This window comes from Pinus tabuliformis, chromosome 9 (assembly GCF_031772625.1).
Source record: "Pinus tabuliformis cultivar Carrire ecotype Pingquan chromosome 9, CPIR1, whole genome shotgun sequence".
Taxonomy (NCBI): domain Eukaryota; kingdom Viridiplantae; phylum Streptophyta; class Pinopsida; order Pinales; family Pinaceae; genus Pinus; species Pinus tabuliformis.
This window is the reverse complement of record NC_142307.1, coordinates 1,550,562,543-1,550,576,484: the sequence shown is the minus strand read 5'-3', so window position 1 is coordinate 1,550,576,484 and position 13,942 is coordinate 1,550,562,543.

Sequence of the window (13,942 nt, the reverse complement as noted above, 5' to 3'; positions counted from 1 at the left end):
TAGAGAAAAATGCATGGAAGGATCTACGATTGCAATGACTGTGTGGCAGCTTGCATGAAAGCATAAGACTGCGTTTTTGGTGGTTGGTACAGCCCACACCCCCAATCTCTAGACAGAGATGGCAGCGAGTGCACTATCAACCTTTTTTGAGCTCTAATGAATTACAATCCTCCTACTCTAATCTACGCAACTGAAAGCACTTGAACTGTAAATGAATCCTACTCAATCACATACAAGAAATCAAATCAGCAGACTGTAAATTCTAAATGCATCTCAAAACAGAGGAAATAAAGTGCTGCAAGAACACGAGTAACAATACAACGAAGAGGAGGTCTATTGCTCTCAGGTTGGGCCCTAACCTGAGAGCTATAGCTCCCTTAAAAACTCAGAATTGAATCCAAAGCTGCCTGCCTTTATTAAATAATCATGAGTCTAACATCATGCCAAAACTGGCTTACACTGGCTAACCAAATTGACTAACTGAAATGAGGTCTTAAGCCCTCTTATTTATACAATTTGAGGACCCAACAGTCCTCCTAAAATTTAGGGACTCGGCTGCCCAAGACTTGTAGTTAACAACAGTCCTACTTGACTTGCTTGGCTGCCCTTGTGCTGATTGATTTGGTGGCCCTTGAACTCCGAGCTGATGGTGGAGAATTCGAGGTAAGGGCCCATAAATGAAGGGGACACCTTCCTACAAATACTCTAGCTTGTTCTCCCACGAATTTGGCTACCAAGTGCTCATTAAGACCTTCAATTTTGTCTCCAAGTTGACCAAAAAGGCTACACAAAACACCCATTAGACTTGTTGGCATAATGACTAACCAAATTCACTCTATTAACATAAATATAATAAAAAACATGCAATAAACTAATTAGAATGGTGGATTAAGTCAACTTAGGAGGTTGGATGAGCCCAAATAATTGTCCATTTTTGGGGCTCATCAGGAGGTTACATGCAAAGATCGTTTTAGAAACTTTCCTCCAAGTGTTGAATTTTCCTAGATTTGTGGCATGCGTGTCATGAGCCTCAAACTTATTTATTTGACAATTCATAGGTCATTCTTCACATTGATCTTCGAGCTTTGAAATCCCATAGCACATCCAGGAGTCTTTGACACATCCAACTCAACTATTTCTGGGTAAGTACACTTAACTTGTCTTTTGCAACATTTCTATCACTTTTTGTGTTTTGCCTTGTGTGAGTGTTGTGTGCTTGATTTCTATGAATTCTTGTTGTCATTTGCATGCTTGTCATCTTGTACAAGCACCATTTTAGTTTTCATTAGCATCTCACTATTGTGTCATGGATGACACTGTTTTGCATGAACGGTCACTGATTTGGTGACTCGTTTCACACATATGCATGGTGTTCTATTTTCTAAATCTTGCATTGACTATTTTCATGCATGATCATTCACCTTTGCTTACACTCAATATTGCCATGCATTCACACCTTCATTTGCTTTCAGTTGCCCGTTGGCGGGTTTAGGAAACCTTGGCTTGGACTCTGCCTCACCAAGACATCATTGCGCAATTTTGAGAGGGAAGGCTTTTCATTCCTCCCAGAAAATTCACAATTCTGGCCCGTGACTGCCCTCTAGTCTTGCCTTGCACAGTTCTAAGAGGCAGTGACTGTTGGCTTAGAAAATTGTGCAATGTAGTCCCCGGGCCTACATTACTTTCCAGCTGAAATTGTGCATTGTGCAATCCCAACACCCAATAGGTCAATATCGATTGTGCATTGCACAATTCCACCAGCCAACCAGCCTACCGACGGTCTGAACTGCCTTTTGTGTAGTTCTTGCAATCAGTCTCCCGGCCTCGAAGTGAATATTGTGCAATCCTTGCCAGTCAATCCCCAGGTATGTATCATGCCATCCCTAAAGTTTGCTTTGGTTTTAATTGACAGATTTCTTGCCATGCATGTCGCCATGTCTCTAGATATATCAGGTGTTCGTCTGTCTCTCAGCGGTTCAGGATCAATGGCTTCCAAGAGAGCAGGATCAAAGGACACCGATGAAAGCACAATTGGAGCATCAGTCGAGTGGGTGTCTATGAGTTTGCCGATATATGAAAACACCAAGTTGATTGTAGACAAATACATTAAGCTGAAATGGAAAAAGGTCAATTATGAATTCTCAGGCACATTTGGGGAAGATATTGAAGACCACCAAGTCTATGTGAATATTCACAAGTCCATCTTGTACCAGATTTCATGCAGGTATCTCGCATTCCCATGCGCAGACATGATACCTTGGATCATATTGCACACTGATCTAGAGACGATGACATTGAGCAATGTCAGCAGATGGAGATTGTTACCTTAAGGGCACAAGATTATCAGAAGATTTATCATTTTTCGAAGTTAGTGATCACCATGGAGACACCCTTCAGCCTACCCAACAACAATTCCATCTCCAGGGATATCTTGAAGAACTGGGTAAAGGAGCCAGCCAAATGTAGGATGACACCCAACCAGATTTACAAGCCATAGAAACTGCGGAAGGTGTATCAATATTTGGTCATATTTTCATGTCACTTGTATGGCCAAGAGAGCACAGAGACCTTCCCATAGAGTTGGGTGATCATGTTGGACCAACCAGCCAGTGAAAGCAAAGCATGCAACTGATCTGAAACGCTGGCTCACAGGCTAAAGGAATAATTCACAGGAGCTTGGCAGCTACCGAAAGGTTAGCAAGAAGAAATCTACATGTTCACCTACATCTTGGATGCAATCTGTGCCCGTCAGGAGTTCCCGAGCATGAAGTGGGCATGGACATCGGTGGAAACCTCTGTCAATACTTATTGTAAATTAATTTCTGAATGAATCTTTAGAGGAGTTATCACACAATTGTTAGATCATTTTGTCACCCCGATGTGCAAGATGATATTTGAGCAAGATCCACCTTGTATGTCGAAGGTAGAGATGGAGGCACTGATCGATATAGTGGATTGGTATGCCTCACCGTCCGGTACCTTCATATGGATGTACAACGCAAAGAAGCCTCCACATGTTTTGCCGATGTTTTCCATGTACAAGTTCATCATGCAAGAAGTATCATACCTCATCTTGACAAGATTGTCAGCTAGGTTGCATTGGAAGAAGAAGGCACCTTGTCCCACTCTTCTGTTGCAGATTGGGTTGTACGAGATATAAAACCTCAAGCATGTGGATGTCAAAACAGAGGAGATCAAGAAATATCCTTTCGACGTCTGAAGCTTCAACCTGTATGACCCGCATTGTATTGTGAAACATCACTGTGCAAGAGTATAGTTTTAGTGGATCCATGGGGCATGTCATTGGGTGGAGGAAGACCCATGGAGATATTGTTATAGCTTCTCCAGGCCCATTGAACTGGTTGCTATCACTATGGAATGGTTAGCGAGGCAACGTGAAGCAACATCCAGGAGAGAAGTAGCAGCAGCAGAGGTAAACATACTGGCACGCGACAAAGGCAAGAGAAATATTGTCAACAACGCAGAGGCGGAAAAAAGCAACAAGTTTAGAGCAGACCCACTTGTGTAGCAAGTAGCTTTAGCAATAGAGGCAAAGAGGAAACAACGCGATAGGAGGACCGTGCAAAGGCAGAGAGAAAAAAAGAGGATGGAGGAAACACTGAAGGAGTTGCATGAGTTGAAGGAGAAACTCCTGAAGGAACAGGGGGTGCATGAACAAGAGAAGGAAGCTCAAAAGAATAGGAACATCAGGGGGTGCAACATGTATAGACAGATGAAACTATGCTTGTACAAGTAATATACTCATTCGAATAGCTGGCACCAAGAAGAGAGGGTGAGCAGTCACAGGAGTAGGACTTCGCTCAAGAGATTGAACAAGAAATTGAGCAAATGGATATTGATATGGAGCAACAATTGTTAGAGAAAGACATCGACCTCATGCCTTACCACCAAGTGGTCGACCCACCAGCTTCACCAGATTCAGAAGTGGAGCAAGTCCCAAGTGACCAAGGAGACACTGAGATCCTTGGAGACAATTTGGAAGAAGATATGCACAACATATCATTCGACGAGTTGCAACATAGAGTTGTGCAATCACACAAAGTGTCTACTATGGATGATCACAAATCTGCTATGTAGTTTGAGGAATGAGTGATCATGTCTGACGTATGCAAGAATCCAACAACATTGGCCGATGCTACCAGAGCATATGCCGAAGCCACTAGTTCGAGTGTTCGCTTCTTGATAGTTGAGAACGAGTGAATGGCTAAGGAGTTACAGATGGCCAAGAAAGGAGGAGAACTAGTTACAACATCAGCCCAATCAGAGTTGAAGAAGGTGATACTAGATGAAATATTGTCCCTTGAGACAGTCATGCAGGCGTTGTATTCCAAGTTTGGTACCGTGCATAAGGTAGTTGTCCATCTCAACGGTTGGCAGCAGCGATGTGCTAGGAGAGTACGTATATTGTCAAACGGGCATACTGTTGTTGACTACATGCAAACATGGAAAATAAGATACAAGGGAGCCCTATTACACTTGCCCAAGATGATGAAGCCCATAGCGGTCGAGCTGAAGACATGCATTCGGAGTCAGATACAGAACTATGAAGAACACCCGCAGCTCATCACTAGTTTGCAGAATTCCCATGCATGGGTATTCAGGAGTATGGATGTTGTTGTGCATGCACATGCAATCCCATCTATTGGGACACTCACCGAGGCAAATACGAAGGTACAAGTCCGACTGCAGCTTGACTCGTACTTTGATGATTTAATGCGCATAGCCACCAACACAGACTTGGTGATCAATGCGGACACCATGCATCAGTATGTCGCTGGTCCGGCCACACTCAAGACAATGATGCACATGTTATTAGACAAGTTGGACAGAGGAGCTAGAGTAGTGTACCCGGATGCAATAGAGGCAAGAGTTCGTTTCCAGAAATATGTCACCATAGAGTACATGGACACCATCATAGACTACAAAGCTTGGCATCAGTTTGTCATCATCAACCATCGTGAGGATGTCGGAGAGTTGGTCTTCACACAGTTGTTTGAATCATAGTGATGTCTTTCATGGCTTTCTCAAGTGTATTTTGTCTCACATGGGTACATGTGTAGATTGTATGTAATGTCTTGTCAAGTGGAATTTCAAGTGTCAATAGTTGGATGTAATAGTCATAGTGTAGATGAAGAGTCATGAGGGTAGATGAACAGTCACAAAGGGGAATGTCAAGGGCCACCCAACTCTTTGCTATATATGGTCCCTCATAACTCATTGTAGAGCCTTTTTTTCAACCAAGCTTCCGATAGGAGTATCTTCGAAAAATCTTGGAGAGTATTGTAACGAGCCTTGGCTTCTCCACTGTGCAGAGCTAGTATATCTCTCTGGAGGAGCAAGCGACAGTGACTGTAACGTTCTGCTGTCAAAACTAGTGGTTGGTCATGGTTGTATTATATGACTGGAACTTTCACTTATTAATATAACAAAGCCAACACGTTTCATGCATATGTCATATTGTATTTCAGCTATCTTGTTTACTCTAAATGATATATGTATCTGTTTTCTTATGCATGCATATATGGATTTCCTATATAAGTATGTATGAATCTTACTGAAACGTGTTTTTGATTTAACCATCACTTTGGATTGCTAGCTTACTTGCCTTCGAGTTTGTGATTCATCTTTGTTCATGTGTTCCCTTCTTAACTCCATGCTTTCACAAGTTTCCAAGGGGCACACTCACCTCATCCTCCGTGTGTTAGAAATGCTCATGCAACTTCCTTGACTTGTTGCATATGTCACACACTTGCTACCAACAGGGACATCTTACTTGCCTCTATGCGCAACTATGGTCAAGGTGATACTGTATGACCCACTGTCGGGACTCCTACACCAAACGATTTGTGGTCTAGTTGGGACTTCTTACCGAGGAGATCCCCTAACATGTTGGTGGGTCCAACACCATCAACATGTTTATATATTGTTTAAGGAGAATTGGTTATAGAATGGGGAAAAAATTCATGTTAATTATGTGAAAGTAATTGTAGTTTATTTTGATATAGTTTACCTCTCATATAGAATGGATATTATTTACATATTCATTATTAATATGGAATTGATCATAGAATGTGGAATAAATTAATATGCATATCAAAGAGTCATGAATGAAAACATCACTAAAAAGAGAAATGTTATATTTGAACTCATGAATAAAACATGTAATGTTAAAAATGATATTTGAATGAGAGTTATGTTTGATGCATAGATCTTAATGGTTAATGTTAGTGTCGGTATCTTCGTCCCTCCATCAGTGATCAAAATTCTCTTGTTGCATTGCATTTTAGGTGTCTCATCCGATTAGTAGCATTCCATTAGGTCATGGATCATCTGATGGCAGTGGCATATTATCAATTTTCCCTCATGATCTTTACTTGCTGGCTTATTTTCACAAATTCAGGTCATTTACAGTCATTTTCTGTCTTTACATCTGCAAAAGCCATTTTTAGGGTTTTAGGTTTCATTAGGTCTAAGGTTTGTCATTAAAGTCTTGTAAAAGCTCAATAATTGTCAGCAGGTGGACGATGAGGTCAAATAAAGTATCAACATCAAAAATTTCAATAAGAACATGCTCAGTGATTGATTTTTCCTCAAAACCCTGTTTTGAGGAAAAACATAGTTTTTATGTTTTATGTATAAAATTTCATGTAATTTCATTTTTCCTATATGTAATAAGTCCGGAAATGCAGCCCTGGTCACCTTGCGAAACTCTTGCACTCCAGCTCCTGCAAAAGAGTCAAAAATTCAAAGCATTAGTCCAACAAAAGTCAAAAAGCAAGTCAAATTGCCAAAACAGAGTTTTTGAAAAACAAAGTGAAAAGCAAACATTAGAAAAGTGGGTTTTTTGTAAATAAAAAATTAAACTCACTTGTATATAAAGTTTTTTTGTGTTAAAGATTTCATTTGTGCTAAAGAGTGAGAGAACAAAGTGAAAATTGTGATTTGAGGCGAAGAAGGAAAAAATCGCAGCAAAAGTTGTGAAGTTTCCTGGCCCAACGCACCTGGGTTGAGGCGCAGCGCACTTGGTCGGCGTGGCGCACATAGCACAAAATTTTCATTGGAGATTGAACTAGCGCAGCGCACTTATGTCTAGGCACGACGCACCAGTTTGTCTAGCCCTAAACTTACTCAATTGACCTCCTCCAAGTTCCAAATCTTTGCAATCTTCATTCTACAAGTAAGTGAAACATTACACTTCACCATTCCAAGAGATTTATTCATCTTTAATGGTGTTTTGACAAGTACAAAATCAAACCCTAGATTGTTGCATAGCTACTGTTAGCGCTTGAATTTGGCCTCAGGCTGAAAAAGACAAAATCCAAGGCAACATCAAACCACTTAGCCTCGTAGCTAGCCCTACGAGGACAGGAGAGGGCTCTCTCCGGGTCTATCTCGGCGAAAGGTTTTCAAAGGGCTGAGATGACCAATAAAGAACACTGATTTTAGGCTAGTAAACTGATAGGGAAAGTTTGATTTTAAATTTTTAGGGTTTTGTTGGAAAATTGAGCACGACAATTTTGGGTGCGGGGATGAGACACAGTTTTTGCAGAGGTCTTTTTGGGGCAAGGTAGGAGATTGTCTTGATGCCTTTGAAATAAGTGAATGGATAGATATGACTGGTGAGGAGCTAAGGAGAGCAAGAAACCATCGAGAGTTCTCCTTCAATAGATGAAAACATAGATATTAATCAAACTTAAAGGCACGAGCATAGAAACCATGAATTCTACCTTAAAACTTCATTTACTTAATTTGCAGAAGAGAAGAGTAGGAAAATGATACACATAAAAAACTTACAAGTACATGAGAGAAACACACCATCAACACAAATCACCACAGGAATCCCAAATAGTGCTGCAAAACCCTGGTCCTTCCTTTGCCAAAATTGCAGAGATACAAAGAGTAATACAGTCTAAGCTTATCCCTCAAGAGTCAAACCATGAAAATGACTAAGAAAGTACATAATATAGGCAAGCTAACACATCTCCTTGCCTCTAGGGGTCGATCTCATCATCCTAGGAGCTGTTTCAACCAATTCTAAACTGAGCACTACAATCTAGGCAATCAAAACAACTTGCCTCTATAAGCTAGGAAACCAATTCATTCATTAATTTTTTGCTATTTTATGAATGAATCTTCTAGAATAGGTAAAAAGTGTCATGTCATCATGAAAATTACATTAATTACATCAAGGAGGGTGAAAAATCCCACCAAAAGTCAAAACTGGTCAAATGCTGCGTTTTCCTGAGCTGAAGATGAAAAATAGAGAAAATGTCCTGATGCGTAGCGCGCCATTTCTCAACGCGTAGCGCGCCTTTGAACCCACTTTTGGGGCACTTCCCGGCATCCAAATGAGGCACAAGTGGGCTTGTTGGAAAGGTCTGGATGTCTACTCTCCAGCTCGAGTGGAATTTCTCAATTTGGTGGCCATTTTCCTCTCCAAAAATGCAATCTCCCAAGACTGCTTCCTGTGTGTCCAAAAAGTGGCAGAAGGTCATTTTTTGCTTGTTTTTTGACCTTTTGGGGGTCCAAATCTCCATGAAATGTCTTGGCAGTGGCTGAGAAAGTGTAATTTGTCATGAAAAATCCAAAAATGCAAAGTTTTTATGAAATGGACCTCCCCATCTTCAGGGTAGCGCGCGGCGCGCTACGCGTTGAGGGCAAAAACCTGTTTTTAGCAAAAAAAAATTCAAAATTGACCAAAATTGCTCCAAATTTTCTGAATTTTGAGCTGGGGGTGTATCATTGAGCACCATGCTCCTTCAAGGTGGCTTCAGCAAAAATTTGAAGTGGATCGGGCCTTTTCCTCCGTTTTAGTGCCTTGGCCAATTGTCTTTTGAGTACCTTCATTTTTGCTTTGCACACATGCATGCGGGCCCAATAATGATTCTTCATATGGCGGAGCATATCTTTGTCCCTGTTTTCCTTGGCTATCAACTTCTATAAATGAGTGTTCACCTAAATGAGCATAGACCCTTGCTCAATAGGTGTCAAATCACCTGGTATCTTGCGAGCCAAGTTCCGGTCTTCTCGGATCCTCCGCAACTCATCAAGAGTGTGTTCATCCTCTAACTGCTTGTTGCGCTGCTCTAAGTATTTGATTGTCCAATTTGCCATTTCCAACTTTTGCTGCAACAAGTGATTTTCAGCCTTTAGTTGCTGAATGATCTCCTTTGCCTCCGAGCTAGGAGAACTGATGTCAAGGTCAATGATGTCTATGTCCAGATCACTTGATGGTCCCTCATCAAACATGGGATGCTTACCTCTCTCTTGTACCTATGCTGCTATCGAAAGCGAGGCCCCTTCCACCTGATGTGGAGATAACACTCGCTGTGCTGATGAAGAAGGCGAGACCCCTTCCACTTGATGTGGAGATAATACTCGCCGTGCAGATGCAAATAAGGCCCTATGGCCTCTCTGATATGTAACACATGTTGGAGTGCTGACATGATCAGGCTCTGGAATGTGAAACTGCTGTGAAGGCCCTCCCTCATCATGGACAATCTCAGGAGGTGGTTGTGGTACCATGAAGAAGTCGTGAGAAATGAAATCCTCCCAAGCAATACCCTGTTGTGCCAACTGATGCATCACTATGATCTTGATCAGTACATAATGATATATACTTTTGTGTTGCTGTGCGGGGTTCTTCCTTTGCACTATGGGCACCATCTTCTCTATATTTTGGCACATGAAAAATGGGATGTTCATCATTCGTACCCGGGTGAAATGCATCAACAAATGGATATGGTACGAATATAAACGTGAAAATCTGCCCTCACAAGTGAAATAGCGCATAATGAGCCTCATCAAGGGTGCATACTCATCCCTTAGGAATCTGAAAGGAAAAACAACAGTTAGGTGTCTCATGCACCCGGGTTTGATATATGGTTGATAATGAAATCTGTCTAGCTGCTGACGCTTGTTCCACTCCTCCCCAACATTTGGTATCCCGATGGCTTGAGCAACAATTTCGGGTGATAGGGTGAAATCCACTCCTGCAAGGTTCACATGGCCATTGTGCAAATGTAGGACAAACAAGCGGACTAGTTCTCTGTGGTGTTGAATTTGTGAGATCCTCTCACAATATCCAAAGCATGATTGATACTAAAAACATGTCATTGCAAGTGGACAAGCTTGAAAATGAGCCAGAGAAGTGGGCTCCTCCCTGACATGCCGACCACCCTTACCACCCTTGTGATGCCTCCTTGGCACTTCTACCTCCGGTGTTGAATCACTGTCATAACTCTGCTGATAATCTGATTCGGTTTCTGACATGGTTTTGAAGGCAAGATGGTTGAAATGTAATGCTGAATTTGCACCCAATTAACTGCTGTTTGACTTTGTCAAATGCTGTCACCAAGGGGACATAAATACAAGGGGATTGTTAGGGAAAGGGGAACATGAGGGAATTAGGGACAATAAACAAAAATAAGGAATTTAGGGAAGGCAACATGGGACTTTAAGGTGGAAATGGGGTTTGGGAATTTAGTAAGTTTTAGGGATTTTAGAGAGGAAAATTATGAAATTTTATGGGAAAATTTGAAGGAGAATGTTGATGGAAATAAGGGAAAAGAGGGATCACAAATGGGAAACCTTGGACAGCAAAAAAAATTTGAAACCCTAGCACCATTAAGTCTTTAAATCTTCCATAGCAATGTAGGGTTTTGATTTCTCATTTTCATGGCATTTAAACATATTAATTTCTCATTCATCTTGCAAAACCAAATTTAGCCATGGAGGAGAGGCCTACCTGCAACTTGATTGAGAGAAAAGTGGATTTGGTAGCTTGCTGACAGTTTGTTGGGCGAAAAACCAAACGCGTAGCACCCCTCTGATGCGTAGCGCACGTGCAATTTTGCTCTGAGAAAGGCAGCCTGATGCGTAGCGCGCCCTCCCTGATGTGTAGCGCGCCTCTGAAACTGCCCAATTTGCTCAATGACTCTTAAAATTGCCTTTGCAAGGATTCTCTTAGCTTGTGAGAGGCAAATGAGTTGCTAATGAAGAGTGATGTGCTTTTATAGGTTTCCTTTAGATTTTTATTTGCCCAAAACCCACTTTATAATGTTTGAGTGTTGACACTTTTTTGAATTAATTGGCTTTGACTTCTGGTTTCCTTTCTTTGAAAAAATTGATTGAAATGATGATTTCTTCTGAAAATTTTTGCAGGGTAGCTTCTAAGATGCTTTGGCAAAGGAGACCAAGGCTTCGCTTCAACATTTGAAGAATTTGAAATTTTGACAATTTTTACAAAAATGAGATAATGACCTTTGTTTTTCAAAAACAGAGTTTTTGAAAACAAGGTGAAAATTTAGCTGTACAATAGTGAGAATTATTGAAATGATGTTTAATGAAGGACATCCCTCTGGCCTGCTGGTCCTTTATGACCTCTCAAGACAAATATTGACTCAACCCTAGACCTAAGACCTCGAAACTTAAAACAAGATGAATGACCCTTTGAAGATTTTATTAACTTAAACAAACCTGAACCAGCAGTGCCAAACAGGAGGGGAATAAAAAGACACAAACTCCCTCCACCTAGATTATGGCATGCCTAACGGAATGGAATATGATCACACTGATGGGACACCTAATCATGAAATGCAAAGAGTTTTGATCTCTGGTGGAGGGCTACTAGACCGACTCTAACAGCTACACTGAAAAAACTGTCTAGGGTTTACAACTTTTTCATTGTTTCTATTTGCTCCCCTGCATCATTTTCATTTCCCTCCACTACACCTGCCAAATTTCATTTCCCTTCCCTCTCTCATTCACACTCATCCTAGCCCCTATCCCCAAAACCCTAAAAACCCTAATACCTCAACTATTCCCAAACCCTAATTTGTATTCCTAAACCCTATCACTCCCCTATAACCCTACAGTCAACACAAAATCCCTCATTCACAATCTCACTCATCAATATCATTCATTAAACAACAAACACCTATTCTTGATTTAAATTCTCTTCATACTCATCATTGAACACCAAACAATGGCAAATATGGAAACAGATTCAGCCTATGAAAGGGATGAGGAAACTGTGAGTGATTCCTCCCAAGAAATTCATGCACCAAGAAAACCACACAAGGGAGGAAAACACATCCGGGAGGAGCCCACTACACTCACAAGAGCTATTGGCTTGTCCTCTTGCTGTAGCATGTTTCAAACATCAATCTTGCTATCAGTTTTGTGAGATGGTGGAAAGAGTGAAATACCACCATGAGCTTGCTAGAATTTTTGTCCTTCATCTTCACAATGGTTAGGTTAATATAGCAGGTGTTACCTTCACTTTCTCATCAACAGTACAACAAAATTTATCACTTTGCATTGATCAAGATCGTGGTTTTGCATCAGCTGAGTTTACTAAATGTTTCATGGGATGATTTCATTGCACATGAGGTTTTCACAAGCCCTGAAGTGACCCCATCAGGTTTTCATGAGGTAGGAGGGCCTTCAAATCAGTAAGAGGTGCATGGGACTTAAACCACCATTTTGCCAGTATTTTTCACTTACTAAAAGGGCACAAGGAGATTATTTGCAGTTGCCAAACGAGTACTATCTCCACCCGGGGTGGAAGGAGTCTCGTTTCCTTCATCAGATCATAGGCAAATGCTATCTTCACCCGGGGTGAAAGGGGATTTGCCTTCTTCCTCAGTAAAGTAGGTACAAGACAAAGGCAAAAAACCAGTGCATGATGAAGGGCCTTCTGAAGGTCAAGAGAGAGATTTCATTTCGATTCAGGATGAGGACACTGATTTGGGTTCCCAAAGCTCAGGATGAGGACACTAATTTCGATGCCATCAACCAAATCATAAATTAAAGACATCCATACTATAAGTCGATGCCATACCAAACAAAATTTATATTAAGGTCATATGTATTTGGTATAGAAGCCATAATTCTCATAGAATACATACTATACGAATTGTATAAATAATCAATGCCAAGACAATATGTAAACTTCCATCATAGAGCCAAAACAAACTTTATATTGAGATCGTATGTATTTGGTATAAAAGCCATAATTCTCAGAGAAGACATACCATACAAACTGTATAAATAATCGATGCCAAGGTTGTATGCAAACTTCCATCGCAAAGCCATACATACTATAATAGGATAATACAACTATGCATATGGATTTTTCCATCTAAATTATATGAGAATACAAAACAACAGTTCCATTCAAATTGTATATGAATACCATACAAAATTTCCATCTGAACTGCATAAGACTACCATACAAAAGTGTCATCTGAACTTTTGGTCATGGGTAAGGGTTTCAAGCTTACAATCATGGGTAAGGATTCATCCCATTGCAGGTAATACGAATCAAATGTTTTTGAGCTTACAGTCATGGGTAAGGTTTCACCACATTGTAGGTAAGATGAATAAAAGGGTTTCGAGCTTACAATCATGGGTTAAGATCTATGAGTTGGTTTTTTAAAGAAATAGCAAACAGAGGAATGTGGTTTCAAGCTTATCGCCATATTGAAGATAGGTGTCTAATGTTACCCTCCTCTAATGCTCTACTGCTGCCCTATAGAATTCCCTTGTGCTTGCTTTGAGAACTTGATTATGCCCTTCACTCTGTTGTGAACCTATATACAATTATGTTCTATTATATAATATATAATATATAATATATATTATATATAAAATATATATTATATAGTATATAATATATTATATATTATATATAATATTGTAATAATATTATATATTATTATATATTTCTATGAGTGATGCAATACTCGGAAGTAGGTTTTTCCATTTTCACTTAATCGGTGGATGGAATTTATATCGATTCCATGCTTTCTCACATTGAGTTCTAAGCCAGGGGAGTTGGGCGACTGATAAGCCAACATGACCACATAGTAAAAGTGACATATTATTGCATGATTATTTAGTAAGTATGAATGTACCC